Source organism: Sceloporus occidentalis, unplaced genomic scaffold (assembly GCF_023333645.1).
Source record: "Sceloporus occidentalis isolate IW3139 unplaced genomic scaffold, rSceOcc1.0.p SCAF_73, whole genome shotgun sequence".
Taxonomy (NCBI): Eukaryota; Metazoa; Chordata; class Lepidosauria; order Squamata; family Phrynosomatidae; genus Sceloporus; species Sceloporus occidentalis.
Genome location: NW_028317053.1, coordinates 3,473,019 through 3,488,529, shown reverse-complemented (window position 1 = coordinate 3,488,529; position 15,511 = coordinate 3,473,019).

Sequence of the window (15,511 nt, the reverse complement as noted above, 5' to 3'; positions counted from 1 at the left end):
ATAAAACCCATTTTCCCCTGTTCCAGTTTGATCCTGTCCCGGGCCTGGATCAGGCTGAAAAGTGTATGCGATAAACTCCCTATCAGTGCTTTCCTAGCATTTTTTTAAAGACTAGAAAATAAGTGAGAATGTACTATTGCACTTAGGATGAGAAGTGTGTGTGTGTGCATGTGTGTGTTGGGAGGGAGATAACCTGTTCACAATCAAACAAATGTGAACAGTGGTTTGTTTCAGATCTTGCCATTCCATATATCAAAGTCTGAAATACAAAGAGCAGGGGCTGTCCCAGGCTGGGATGTAAAGGGCAGAATGGCATGCACATCTGTCTGCTCATTTATAGGTTCTCTATATGCTACTTGGGATTAATGCCTGAAGAGGGTGATAGTCAATATTAAATGTTTTCCTGACTGCTTAAATTCAGTGCCAAATCACAATATGCTAAGGATGGTCAGTGCAAACCTCCAAGAGAAGAGAATTTCCTAGAACTGGAGATGCTCCAGAGAATGCTTTTCTTCCAATTATATTTAAAATGTACATACACCAGGTATGTTTAGAGATTTAAGCAAAAGATAACACACTGCTGTCCATCATATGATAACATGTATTTTGGACCTGGATAATATGTTCCAATATCAATTTTGGCCATATTTCTCATTATGAAACAAAATGGCAAAAAGCTTACGCTTTTCATGATGGAGCTCAACCTTAGGCCAGTCTGGGAGCAACCATCTCACACAGCCCATACCCCCCAGCTGTTTCTATTTGGCAAGAACAGTCTGACTAAATCTCTGTCATGCCTCCCTTTCAGCTGCTTTTAAAATGTCCCAGTTTCTCTCTTCCTCGCCCACTTTCTTCTTTTGTCCTCGACATGCTTCCGTTGGTGGAAATTGAGATCAAAGTGTACCAGTAGTCTGAATTCAATTAATTCACGTGTGTGTGTAGAAAGGGAGGGGGTGGAAACTTATGCTTTCCAGGAGGCTCAGGCAAAAGTAAACTGGTGCAGCCTCTCCTAGCTTGTCTGGTTTTCCTCATTAATAATGTTTGTCATCTTGACCATACTCTCTTATTGTTAGGTCTCATGTGTTTCTGTTTTTATCTGTGAAATGTTGGAGGATATGGACAGTGGATCCTGAGAAGCCAGCAAAGGCAGTTCCACAGATGGTTCTCTTGAACCCAGTCAGAGCTACCAATGATGAAGTAAGCAACATCAGCCAGTCTAGTCAGCTTCTGTACATCAAATGGAGATATGCTGTTGTTGTTGTTTTTGATTTTGATTGTACGAAGCCTTATTCTGAGCCAGAATAAAGACAAATGATCAGAATGTGGTGATACATGTCATGGGTGCTTTTCTGACTGATGGTTGTTGCTGCTCCATTATGGAGAATAATAGGAACAGCTATTCCTTGCATAAGCAATCGTCTCTCCATGAACAGTGATCAGTAGTGGGCTATGATATGCCAACCATTCTGAGTTTTGGAAAGAAAGATGTAGAAGTTGTTTTGAATGCACGAGAATTAAATCAGTGAGGAAGCCCCCTTGTGAGCTGCCAATTCGTGTGTTCTCTACTACATAGTGTAATCACTCACAGAAAAGTCTGCGGCCGAGGTGAGAAAAATGAGTACTGTGCAGTATCATTATGCAGGAAGCAAAAGGGTAACTTAAACAAGAAGGCAACCATAAATTGGCTCCAGAAGTAAAGAAGTTCAGAGCAGAGGTGACAGATGTTTGGAGAATTATGGTCTCTTTTCATTTACCCCAAAGAAAAAAACTTGGCATGGCTTTCTGGTTCCTTGAATATATAACCAAATCCTGTTGTACTTTCCCCCTTTATGGTCTAGTGGAAAAGAAGAACACACAGAAAATTTGCATCCAAGTTCACACTGTGGAACAAAGCACTACAGTAGTTGTTTGTGTATATATAGAGAAGGAACATTGGAAGATATGGAAAAAGAGCAGCTAACGAGACAGTTGAGACAGAGCACACTGAGATGGGCTGGTTATTTAGAACATTGGTCTTTATAAAATTCTGAAGACCAGGACAATCCCTGCTCCTTACTTCACAAGAAAGGGTGAAGAGCCCAACATATAAATTAGAGAGGAAAATGATGAGAAAATGTGGACATATAGAATGGGGCTCCAATAAACAATGTTGGTGTGCTTGCAGCATTAGTTAGTAAGAGCCCTGGTGGCACAGTGGTTAAATGCCTGTACTGCAGCCACTCACTCACAAACCACAAGGTTGCAAGTTCAGTCCCAGCCAAATCTCAGGCTTGACTCTGGCTTGCATCCTTCTGAGGTTGTTAAAATGAGTACCCAGCTTGATGGGGGCAATTAGCTTACAGTTGTAAACTGCTTAGAGACTGCTTAGAGTGGTATGAGGGAAGCCATATATAAATGAAGCTGCTAAGCTGCTGTTAGTTGGTAGATCTTACATAGAAAGGGACAAGAACATTTTAGGAATTCTCTGAATACAGTAAATTGAAGGGAGCGTTCAATAGGAAAGATTACCTAGAGGCATGTAATGTTGCAGGTCATCTTTTGGAACCCTAGTGAAGGCAGCGAGGTCTTTTCTTTCCCCAAAATTGCACATATTTTTATCAAAGATTTTTCACTGACCTTTCACCAAAATGTAATTTTTTAAAAAAAGTTATTATGTTTACTACAAGAAAAATATTAAAAAGTGATAATACATGGTGCAGTGGTTTGAGCATTGGACTACAACTGGAGACCAGGGTTCAAATCCCCACTCGGCCATGGGAACACTTGAAATGTGCAGGCTAAGCTTTCGAACTCTTTCAGCCTCAAAGGAAGGCAATGGCAAATCCGCCTCTGAACAAATCTTACCAAGAAAACCCTGTGATACCAACAAATGAGGACTACAGAATTTGTAAAATGAACACAGAAATAAATTTGGAGTCTGGCAGTTCCGCAGACATATCAGTCACATGAAGGGTTTCTGTGATTGGATCTCCTGAACTTTTTATTTACATTACTTTAGTTATCATGAGAGGATTCTCCAAATTTCATTAAACACATGGTGCTATAGAACAAGGTATTTAACTCACACTCATGCTATTGTTTCAGTTTAAATCATCCCCCCCCCCTGTTCCTCTTTGGAGATTTTCTCACACAGAAAAACTGGAGGGAGAGACATGGGATCTAAAAGACAAAAACGGGTCTTGTCGCATTTACCTGTGCCTAGGGAGTCTATCTACAACCCGGACTTGTTCCGCTGCTTTTTCAAGACTAGAAAATGGCGAGGATTAGTAAGAGATCTCCTAGATAATATGCTTAGTTACAGACAAACATCCTGATATTGATCAGAAGTAATTTGGTACCAGTATCTGATGATTTGTATTTCATTCCTCTTTCCAGTAACAAATATACATTACCTTGCGAATGCAACTTAATGACAGAAAACATCACTCTCCTCTGGTGTAACTGTAAATGACCTTACTAAACAGTGGATACGGAGTATCACATCATTTGGGTACTGGCTCAGGTTGTTCCTAGGGCCAGATGAAAAGTAGGACAAGTTCCTGTTCCTTTAACAGGTGTGCAGAAGATGGAGTTTCAGTAGATATTGTTCCACCTGCTGAAATTCCCTCTTCTAGTAACCATTAAAGGTACAGGTACCTTGTTCTGTTTTTCCCTTGGCAAACTTAGGTGCTTTACCGACCGCCCAAAAAGGGCGGTCTGCCAGCGCCTTCGTTTCTGCCGTCAGGAAGCCTCAGCCTCCAAATGGGGAGGGTTCCTGTGGGTGGAAAAAGAAGCTGCAAAAAGTGTCATTTCCGTGCTGCGATGTGCGGATGCTAAGCATCCACTATGTCAAAATGGCAGCGCCAATGTAGAAAGGGCGCTGCCATTTTGTATGTGCTCGGCACGTACTAGGGTTAGGGCGTCCGGTAGGTACGCCCTTTTGTAACCCTAGTATGTGCCGAGCACGTACTTTTTGCCCGTGTGGAACGGGCCATATTTGTTCCTTGTGCTCAGTTGCTGGTGATGAATCAGTGATGTGAGGAATTGGAAGAAAGCTGCTGAGTTCCTACATCTGGGATGTGTAGTGTAAATCTTCACATGAGGTGTTAAACGTTGCTTGTGCTACATGACTCTCATGTTGAATGTCAGTGTTGTGCAACTTAAACAAAAAATGAGTGTGCAACCAACTATACAGTCCAATGTGTAATTCATTGCACAACCATTGTACCTCCACATGTGTAACTTTGGTTCCACAACCTTGGAGTGAATGTGGATTTTTTAAATGTCCAAATAATTCTGTAAGAGAACTTTGATGATGTGTAAAATGCCAAGAGAATTTTGCTCAGTGTGTTTGTTATAGAAGCTAGAACATGTAGCATTCTACTACTACAACTAATAATAATAATAATAATAATAATAATAATAATAATCTGCAATGAAAACAACTCTTTTATGTACTTTTGAGAAACTCAGATGAATGGGATGAAATTGTTAGAATGATTCTATTCAGAGAAGAGTTTGTGGAAAAAAAAAACTTTGGGGGCTACCACTCCTAAATCTGGACAGCTATTGTGTCCACGGGATATGCTGGTTGGAGGAGCCTGGGATTTTTGGAAGTAGTGCACCATAATAACTTTTCCAGTCTTGATCTTCAGAGATTTTTGGTTTGCTATTAAAATCTTTAAGATTTTGTGGTAGTGATGAATTGTCTGTCATTTCCTGAGGGTCAAACTAGATATTAAGATAAATACTATTATCTGTACTGTTATTCTACGTTAACTGCAGTGGCTGTCTCCTGTGGAATACTGGGTTTTGCAGTTTAAGGAGGGGCATTTAGGATTCTTAGCTAGAGAGCTCTTAGGCCTCACCAATTTAGAAACCCCAGGATGCCACTGGAAGCAGCCATAGTTAGTGGATTAATAGCGCTATAACAGTGTAGTATGGTATTAAATAAAATGTGTATTTCCTCTCAGATTGGTTTCCACATGCTTCAGTAACCAGACTTGAACCTATTTATTTTCAAATAAATAAAGTATGTTGAATACTGCCTATATAGGTGAGGGCAACCGAGAGAGCAGCTACACTGTAGAAATAATGCAGTTTGACACCACTTTAACGGCTGTGGCTTCTTCGTACAGAATCATGGGGTTTGTAGTTTTATGAGGCTCAGCACTCTTTGGCAGAGAAAGATAAAGACCTTCAACAACTACCAATCCCAGGATTCCATAGGATGGAGCTACAGTATTTAAAATTGTGTCAAACTGCATTATTTCTACAGTGTAGATTCATCCCCAATTGTGGTAGTTTTGGAGGATTCAGGCTTTTCTTGTTAAAGATGTTAAATAGTTATTGTTTATGCAATGTGTGTACTGATTGTAAAATTGCATTGTACTTATCTTATTTTTCAATCTGTTTCTTTGACACCAGTCCAATCCAACCAGTAATATAAACCAAGAAGAATGAACTTCCAACACCATGTTTTCTTTATAAATGATCATATTGCAGCAAGAAAGGAATAAAATCTGACTTGCGTAGTTTACTAGTATTCTGTAGTAGCCTCTGGCTTTCTCTATAGCAAGAAATTAATAGAAGAGGAGCATCGAGGTTTCATGCTGTTTAGAAAGGACTGTCCACAGAGACCTTCATTACTGGCTTGATTGAATATTATGGCACTGGGGGAAAAATCTTATTTGCCTATGTAACCTTTGACTATAAGTTAAATGTAAAATAAGGATGAATGCATGTTTTCATTACATTATGCTTCCACTGAAATTATGATTTTATAAGAAAGCCATACATGGCAGTTAAAGGGTGACACCTTTTCAAATCATAAAGGACAATCCAGAGCACAAGCTACAAAACCATTTATCTTTTGGAGAACAAAAGGTTTTTTAAAAATGAAAATGTGTATCTGTGGACAGTGATAACTCTATTGCTTGACTGTTCAATTTCTGAAAACATCTGTACATGACTTGAGAAACACTGTGTGTGTGCATGTGTTAACTGCCTTCAAGTTAGCCTTGACTTATGGAGACCCCGTCCTTGATAGCCTTGTTCTGGTCTTGTAGACTCATGGCCATGACTTCTATCTTCATGACTTCTATCCATCCAGAATTTGGCCTTCTTCTTTACCTACTGCCTTCTACCTTACCAAGCCTTATTGTTTTTTCTAGTGAGTCATGCTTTCTTATATGACCAAAGTATGGCAGCCTCAATTTAGTCATTTTGGCTTCTAGGAGGGGTTTAGACTTGATTTGTTCTAGGATCCATTTATTTGTCTTTTTAGCAATCCATGATATTTACAGAACTGCTCATCAATACCATATCTCAAATGAGTTGATTTTTCCTGTCAACTTTCTTCATCATCCAGTCCTCACATCCATATATAGTGATGGGGAATATAATGGCATGGACAATCCTAACTTTAGTATTTAGTCAAATATCTTTGCACTTCAGGATCTTGTCTAATTCTTTCATAGCTGCATTTCTAAGTTGTAGTCTTCTGATATCTTGACTTTAATGTCCATTCTGAGTAATGACTGAGTCAAATATGGACATTTTTTAAACTATTTCAATTTCTTCATCATCTTCTTAGGGCCTGAACAGATAGGCCAAAATAAAGCTGCTTCCTGTCACTTTGGAGGTAAGCTGTTTAAATGACACATGCATCTTATGAGGCTGGAAGCTGCACTCCAGTCCTTAGGACTGGAACTGGCTTTGACATGGCTTCCGGCCTCTTAGGACACATGCATCATTTAAATAGCATACCTCCAAAGTGACCGAAAGCAGCTTTATTTTGGCCTGTCTGTTTGGGCCCTAAAGTTATGTAAATAATTCATTGTCATTATTTTTCTTTTCTTAATGTTCAGCTTTAAACCTACCTTAGTAGGTAGGTTTGACTTTCCATGACTTTGACCATCCTTGACTTTCTTCAGTTATTGTTCCAAGGCTGGATAACTACTTTGATTTGACATGATGGGCATTGGCTGCTACAGCCTAGAGGTTTTTTCAGCATTGTCTAGCATTTCAAAGGGTATAAGATTCAAGGGGTGGGAACTGTATCCCAAGACATTTGGAAGGTCAAATATTGCTCATCCTTTTTCTAGCCTTGAGAGACTGTCTGCTGGACCTCTTTTTGTGTTCACTTCTTAATTCTTTCTGCAGCCTTGGAGACATGCCCAATTTTGCTCTGATTTGCCTACCATGTGACCAAACTACAAGACTTGAAATCTATCCCTAGAAAGTTGTTCCGACATTGTTGGTGCTGCTGCTTCTGCTACATCAATGCTGAGCAAAGTGCAGCCCTTCAGATGTTGTTGGAGTGCATCTTCCAGCATTTCTCACTATAGGCTGGCATAGGTCCCTGGAAGCTGCAGTTCAAAAGCACCAACATTGCTACACCTGTGCTATCTATTCAGAGAGTACATTCTGTGATATGCAGCACACATTTCTTCTTTGGGTTAGTAAGACCTTTCATATTTGGAAGCATTTTCAAGCATATCAAGGGCTGTATGTGAACAAAGGGTGGGTCCAAATGCCCAAACTGACCAATAGTGCTTTTTCTCTCTCCTCCACCCCATATTAATTTCCATTTCTCCCACTTTTTCCTACTCCCCTCATCATCAGCCATCCTAAATCTTGTAGTTATAATTAATTTATTCAACTCTGAGTCCTGAAATCACCCCAGAGATTCTCCAGCTGTGCTGTATAGTGATGAAGTGATGCTGCTGTTGTTTTTGTGGTTTCATGCTCCACCCTGCTTTGTCTGCTTGGCAAAAGAGTCTTTCCCTCCTTGTGTGGGTCTTGAACCCTTATCCCAGGATAACTGTGTGTCTGTTTCCAGGCATCTACCCCACAGAGCTAGATGGGTACCTCCTTGTGTTTTCTCTTGTATTCTTTTAAAGTATTTTAAACACTTTTATCTTTTTAACTTTATTTTATTTTTTATGCAATCTGTTTTAATATTGTAATACTGTATATATTCATGTATAACTCTAGAAATTTTAGTTGAAAATTGACGCCAAAAAACTGGGTGGACTTATCCATGGGTCAATTTAAGTATGTCATTTTAACTATTTGTGGGGGAGGGAATCTCCTGGTGCACCTAAAAGAAATACCAATCCCATCTACTCTCTCATCTATCCAGCCTTTAGTGTGAACACAAACAATTATGCCTGCTGGAATTTTGCAAGTTCTTTGGCATCATTTTTCTTTGCTTCATCATTTACATCCTTTGTTACATGCCCCTGTGCTTTACCCTCGACCTATCCATGGGTCATATTAAAATCCATAATTTTGGCCCCCAAACCTCCCCTTGACTTATACATGAGTTCGACCTATAATCGAGTATATATGGCAATTTGATTCTGTTTTAATGTAACATTTTTCTGTTTTAATTGTACTGTTTTTATCTTATAAGCCACTCTGCGGGATAATAATAATAATAATAATAATAATAATAATGATGTGGTGCAAGCACATTTTGGAGACTCCAAAAAGATCCTTGGAGCCTTACGTAGTTTGCAGGCCATGCTCTGACATCCTTCAGGTATAGGATAATGCTGGGATAATATATGACTGGCAGAACAGGTAGTGTCTCTTCCCTCTGCCCTACCCATGAAACATATTGTAGACATAGCAAATGATTAGAAATCAGTGTATACAGCACAAAGGGTGAGTGCTGAGTCTGGTTGTCACAATTAAGTGGAAGGAGAGTTATGGAGGAGCAAACATTTAGATACATATTGTGCATTTATTGCTATGCTGCTTATCTGCACAGCTTTCCTTTGTAATGACATTGTTTATGATGCAATAAATGTGGGAAATAGCTTAATGACAGATGCTAAATTACATAATTTATTCAGAGGCCTCAATAATTACTGTAGTACTTGCACTGCAAAGTATTTCATTGTGTGTTCAATATGACTTGCACAATGTTAATTAAGTAGGAGCCAGTACATAGTAAAATCAAAGGTCACTTATACAAATGTATACCAAGGAATAGAGATGTAGACCAATCTCATCTACTCCTAAACCAACGAGTTTAGGACTGAAGTCTCAAGTTGTGATCAAGTAGCCCCAAAGTACATGCTAGGTTCTACAAGTAATTTTCTGAGCAAGAAACCATACAGAAGAGCCACTGATAGTGTGTACTCAGTCTCTCTGGTTGACTGTCTCCCCCTGGGGGGAGTTCCATACCTGTTGGGCAGCTGTGAAGAATGCCCCTCTGTGTAGTCTCAAACAAGAGACCTGAGGTATGACCCAATATATAAAATATATACCCCTCACATGGACATGAGGATTTTTCATGGCATGTGCCAAATCCTACCTAATTCATAGAAAGTACTGGAAAGGTGCTATTTGTGTTCTTTTAAGGAGCTTATCACTCAGCATTTTAAACTGGCTCCAGCCTTCTGGGCTGGAGCCGGGATGCAGGATGGAGGCAGGGATTATTGCACACTAAATCACCACCAAATCGCTGGCCACCATCAGCTTGGGTCCAAGCTGCACTCCGTTGGCACTTTTTAGAAGTTGGAAAGCTTTCTGACTTCTAAAACGGCACAGCACGGCTTGAAGCCAGCTGGGACCCAGGCTGATGGTGGCCAGTGGTTCAGCGGTGATTTAATGTGCAGTAATCCCCACCTTCTTCCCATGTCCCCCCCAGGCTGGAGCCAGTTTAAAATGCTCAGCGATAAGCTCCTGATAGCTCATATTCTGGGTGTGCATCATGATATAATCAAGAAGGCATATTGGACAGACATGAGAAAGTCTCAAGTTGTGATCAACAGGGCTTAGGAAGCAAAGGGCACACCAAGGAGTGGACAATCTGCATACAGTCCACAGACTAATGCAAACACATTTTTTTCTTGGAGAACTAAAGAGAAATCTAGCAAAATAAATAGATTTGTTTAACTCTACTTAGAAGTTGAGATGAATAAAATTCCATGATGTGGTCCACAACATTTGTACAAATGACATTTCTTAATAAATTCTGTGATCTGACAATAGAACTGAGTTTATCCTGAGGACCCATCCAGTTTAAAAAAACACCCACTCTCTTATGTTGCTGTTGACTAGCATCTTCCCCTAATAAATGAAATTAGGAAATAAAATGTACTTCTTGTAATATTGAAATTATAAGATATGAAGGCTTTAATTTGTTTAATCAGTAGGTTAATGAGCTATAACCAACTTCAATTGATGTACTGGAGGGGGTCCATTTTAATTTGTGGCACTGCAATGGAAGGGCAGACTCTTCACCTCCTTCAGGCTGTTTGGATTCTTGTGTGCATTGGGCACCTAAATCAACCTTTTGGTGGTGTGCAGATGTGTTTACACTTAATTGATTGGTTAAAAGGCAGATGATTACTCAATGAAAAAATTCTTTAATAGGTTGACAGCCTAATAGCCTCATTATATGCCATACAACTATATTGATCACACCATCTCAGGATGTAGTCCTAAATATCCATTAGTGGGTTTAGCATAATCTCAGGAGCAGTTTATAAATTACCAATTCTTGCACATTGTAATTAATGAGGTGCCATTTCCACATAAGTTTACATTACTCATGGCACAATGGTGACCACAGCTGTCCCTTGGCATTGTGGAGCCACTAGAGGTTTACCTTCTCAAAAACAGTCAACTTCAGAGTGAAAGAGAGGCAGCTGTGTCTCTTTGAGTGATGTATGAGTTGAGGAGAAGGAAATTAACTAGCAAGCATGTTTCATATTCTGAAGTCTCTCCCTCCTGGTGCTAATCCATCATTTTCCCTGCAGTAGTTGTTTTTACATCTTGGGTTATCCCCCTACCACCATTGCATTGAAATATATCCTCATGCTATCAGGCCTGTGCAGTTGTTCTGCAAGTGGAATAGACCTAAGGCAATTTGTTTAATAGAAACACCAGGTTGAAATTCAGCAGCTGTTTAAGAGATTTAATTGTCCAGTGTCTTTTCTTCCATAACTGCTTTGCATGCCAGATGGAGAAAGAATGGAGCAAAGCATTTTTTTCTAGCATAAAGGTGGATAGAATTACAGTCCCCTCCCTGCATTTTATTGGCATCTTCCCAGTTGTTCTTGCATGGTAAAGAAGTAAAGGGAGGGGGCAGACACAAGGAAAATTCTTTTAGGTAGGAAGCTACTAACAAAGATGTAGTTGGGGGGATGCTGGTTGGGGAAATGAAGGCATTCCCCCACCCCCAAAAGAATTTCCTTCAGTATTTAAATTTTTAGCATTACACAAAGTGAGACATTGAAAATCATTAACACCTAGAATTCTTATATTTGCTATGTTCACATTGTCTTGATAACACTGCCTGCACTTTTTATTTGAATGCCTAAATGGTATTTCTGTATTTCTAAATTTTCAAGTATTAAGCTACTGCAATGCTAGGAATTTGGGAACTAAAGGAAAAATTTTATGGGGACATGGGCACAATTCTTATTTCTGGTGGGCAATACCTTCATTTGCTCCTCCTGCAGTGATACCCCTGACCATTGCCCAGTATACTGGGCACATTTGGGAAATTAACTATATTTTCCTCAATGGTACATCTGAACTGTTGTCTGTACCCAAAGGGCCTCTTCAAAGGATGAACCATAATGAAAGTCAATTATGATCCTTCAGATGAGCTATAGAAAATGCAGAGACTTTAAATGTTCCTTTGATATTCCACTTTTTTGCTAAACTATAACTGGGTATAAATGTGGTGATTAGCATAATTTGGGCGATTTCCAAAAACTAGACTGTCTGGCTAGAATCACTAATCAGCACTGAAAACCTGACACATTTTTGGGCAACTAAATCCTGTAGTATGTAATGACTTATCATTTTAAGAGGTGGGCCTGGATTATAACCAATCCTTCCATCCCTCAGACATATTTGTCTGTCTGTCTAATTTATACCTTGCCTTTCCCCAGTATGGAACTCAAAGCAATTTGGGTTGTCTGTATTATCCAGCTAGAACTGGTTTCAGGTGGATAGCTGTAATGTTGAGTTTCTGGTACCTTTTTACTCTCAATGACAAAGGTTTGTGAGAATATGTTTATTGGTGCTTCTTCACTTTAGGGCATGTTGGAAAGTAATCATCTGAACCAATGGCGCGTTACAGACTGCCTAAAAGTGGCGGTCTGCCGGTGCTACTGGTTGCTCTGTGAGGGAGCTGCAGCAGCGAAACCGCGCGGCTCCCGCACGGAGCAAAAAAGAAGCCCCAAAATGGCGCTTCTTCCCGCGGCACAGTTATGACACCACGAGGTGCCAATGGTGCACTTGTGATGTCATAAGCACAGCACGACATGCAGATGCTATGCGTCCAACACGTAATAATGGCGGCGCCTGTGTTTATAGGGCACCGCCATTACTACGCCCCCGTCACGTGCTAGGGGTGAGGCCGGTGTGGACGCTAGGTCCCCAGCCAACCCCTAGCACATGATGGGGGCGCCTCAAGAGCCCGTCTGTAATGGGCCAATGAGTATTCCCCTGTATGACTAAAAAGTAATAGAAATAAAAAAACTAACCTAGGAAACATCACAGTAACTAAATAGCAATCATCCAAAGTAAGGATGATAAACCATGCATCTGTCATTTTTCTTTGTATAGTTTGCATTACTTTCTAACAACTGCAGTTTTGTATTTTATTGTATAATATGCATTGAGAGCAGGCAGACTTGAGATTCATTCTTTCCTGCCTCCAATTCCAATAACCACATATTGGAACAATATGTAAAATAGTAGTTCAGAATTATGGTTGCCATAATTCTCTTCCGCAAAACGGGGAAAAAAGTATATGAGACTGAATTGGCCAGATTGCAAACAAACAATTTAAAACCAACCAAACTCTCTCTCTCTCTCTCACACACACACACACTTTGAAATATATATTTAACATAGTCAGTAGTTTGAGGTTTCTTGTACCAATTGTACTTTTCAGAAGTCTGTACTTGGTCAACGTATTTTAATATTTTCCCCCAATGCACATCAGTTTGTAAAATTCAGTGCAATTTGCATCAGCCACATTATACTTAAAGTCAAGAATGGGCATAATGGATGACAGTTCATCTATTTCTCTCATCTGTCCAACCTTGTGCAGAATGCTACATTTTCCTAAATATTGCCTTTCAAATAGTTCAGCCCAACAATCTCCTTTTGTAAACAGAACTGAACCATCTTCCCTTTCCAGAGCCATGGTGATTTGAATGAAATTATAAAGGAAGTTTTGAAAGGTATATTATTTACAAACATCTTCTGCCTGTGGCCTTCCCCTGGACATCTACAAAGTGTATTCACTTTAGCTTTACTTTGAAAGATGGACTTCTCCCACCCATATTTTTTTTAAATGCAACATCTTACCCTACCAAAAGGGATGGGAGAGAATTACTGTGTTTCATACCAGGATGGGCACTCAATATTTCAGGGCTTACAAAAGACAGAAAGAGAGACAAAACCTAACAGAATAACCCCCGATTCTCTGCACACCTCCTAAGGGGTGATCACCACTGAATCTAGTTGGACTTAATTCCAAAGACACCACCTTTTCATGCTTGATCTGAACTTAAAAGCCCCGTTAGAGTTTACACTCATTTTCAAACAAGTGTGCATATAGATAGGAAGCAGGGTCAAAGGGGGCTTTTTAAAAGAAAAGCTGTATGTACTTCTAATCACTTTGGCTCAGAAGTATTCCCCTCTTATTGAACTGCATGGTACTTCTCCTAAACTGGAATTCAAAACATCTAAGTCAGCTGGATAGCATCGAAATTAAAGGTGAAAGGGTCGCCCCACCAAACCTGTGAACCACAGCTAAACAGACATGTTCTCCTTTCAGCAGTAAGGCCTTTCATCCATCATCATGAAGCTCAATAAAACTCCCAGTCTTTTATTTAATGCAGGTTCCTTGGAAAAATAAAAGGAGAGGAGAGATGGGATGGAGATCAAGCCACTGGTAAGTCTGCAAAGTTTCTCCATCCATTGTCATCTGAAGGGGTTTGCAGAGGAGGAATTTCAGTGCAAGATCTCTGACAAAGTGTGGGCTGGAACAAAGGAGAAACCTGGAATCTGCTGCTTCAAACATCTCATCTGGCCAAGGCATTTTTTAAAATCAAGGAGCAGAAAACATCTGAGTAGCAGTGGCTCAAGTACTCTTAGTCCCTGAGGTGGAAGGAGAACATTGCCCACCTGTGTCCTCATCCATGCTCTCCTTCCTTGACATCATTCCTCACCACCACCACCAAACACCTTATTTCTCACAAAATAATTCTGAACTACAAGGATTGGCTGGAATAATAGTAAGGATCCTTTCAATTGAATATATTATTTAAACAATGTGTACCATACACCAGAAGACATTAAAGGGTGGTAAAAACCATCCTTATTTTGAAAGATGTACTAAAGGGGGCATGAGATCTTGAAGGCCAGAACTGCCCATTGCTGAAATTTTGTGCTTTTCTTCCAGTGAATGTCTACTGAATGTACCTGAGACAGAATTTGTATATACTCATGTATAGATGAAGAGTTCCAGCAATTGAGGAGGGCATGTGCCTGATTGGTGTTCTTCACTAAATGTGGGAGCTCTCTATAGGTACACCTGTACCCATAGCAAACTCCTTCTTCAGATGTTTGATGAGTAGGGAGGTGGTGTGTTGTACCAATGGTATGTGACTCTAGCAGTTCACTGAACACACAAACAAGTTGTGTTGACCCTGTTCAAGGCACAGTATATTCACTTTGCTGTTGTCTAGTGTAAGACTGCTAGTTTCTCCAATAGTTTCATCCTGCATTGTTTTCTTCACATGTTTGCCAAAGCCTTTACACTCTTGGACCCTTTTCACAAGGGATAGCCAAACATTCTATTTATTCTTTCTTAGTCCAGGATTTCCCTTTTCTCTCTTTCATTTCTGTAAAGTTGTGAGCAGTCTGGTTGGCACACAAACAAGGAAATGTATCTCACCATGTGAGAGCCAATCGTGAAGGACATTACTTTCTAGAGATACTGGCTGAGACTGGGATCATCTTCAAGTGATAAAGCATCCATGAAGCACTTGAATTGATCAAGGAGAAGGGGATTTTTGTGGATAATTTCCTGTTAATCTTCCTCTCCACAATAGACATAGTTGTCACTGCAGGTATAGGTTTTTGTTCTTTATTTACCCAATGAATTTGCCCCCATAGAATTAACAACAGGTGGTGCATAACAGAAATGTATGGAAGAGTCCAGAAGAGGGGAGAGTGGTTTAAATTTAATGAGGATTCATTTTTAAAGGCATGCATTTGTTCAGCTTTTTCTCTCTTTCTGTGCAAAGCCTGGGAATAATTCTATCCTCTGGATTTACAGAATTAATGCTTTTGTACCTTAAAGTACTGAAGGCCTTGGCTTACTGTAGCTTTAGAGCTTGCATGGTGCAGCTTGACGCAATTGAAATAACATTTCCCTCTGCAGCTTCCAAATGACCAGTTCTCTCTTATCAGGCAGACAACCAGGGATTGAAGGAGATGTAAGACTAGAACAAAATCAGGATTTGCCTTTCTTTTATTATGA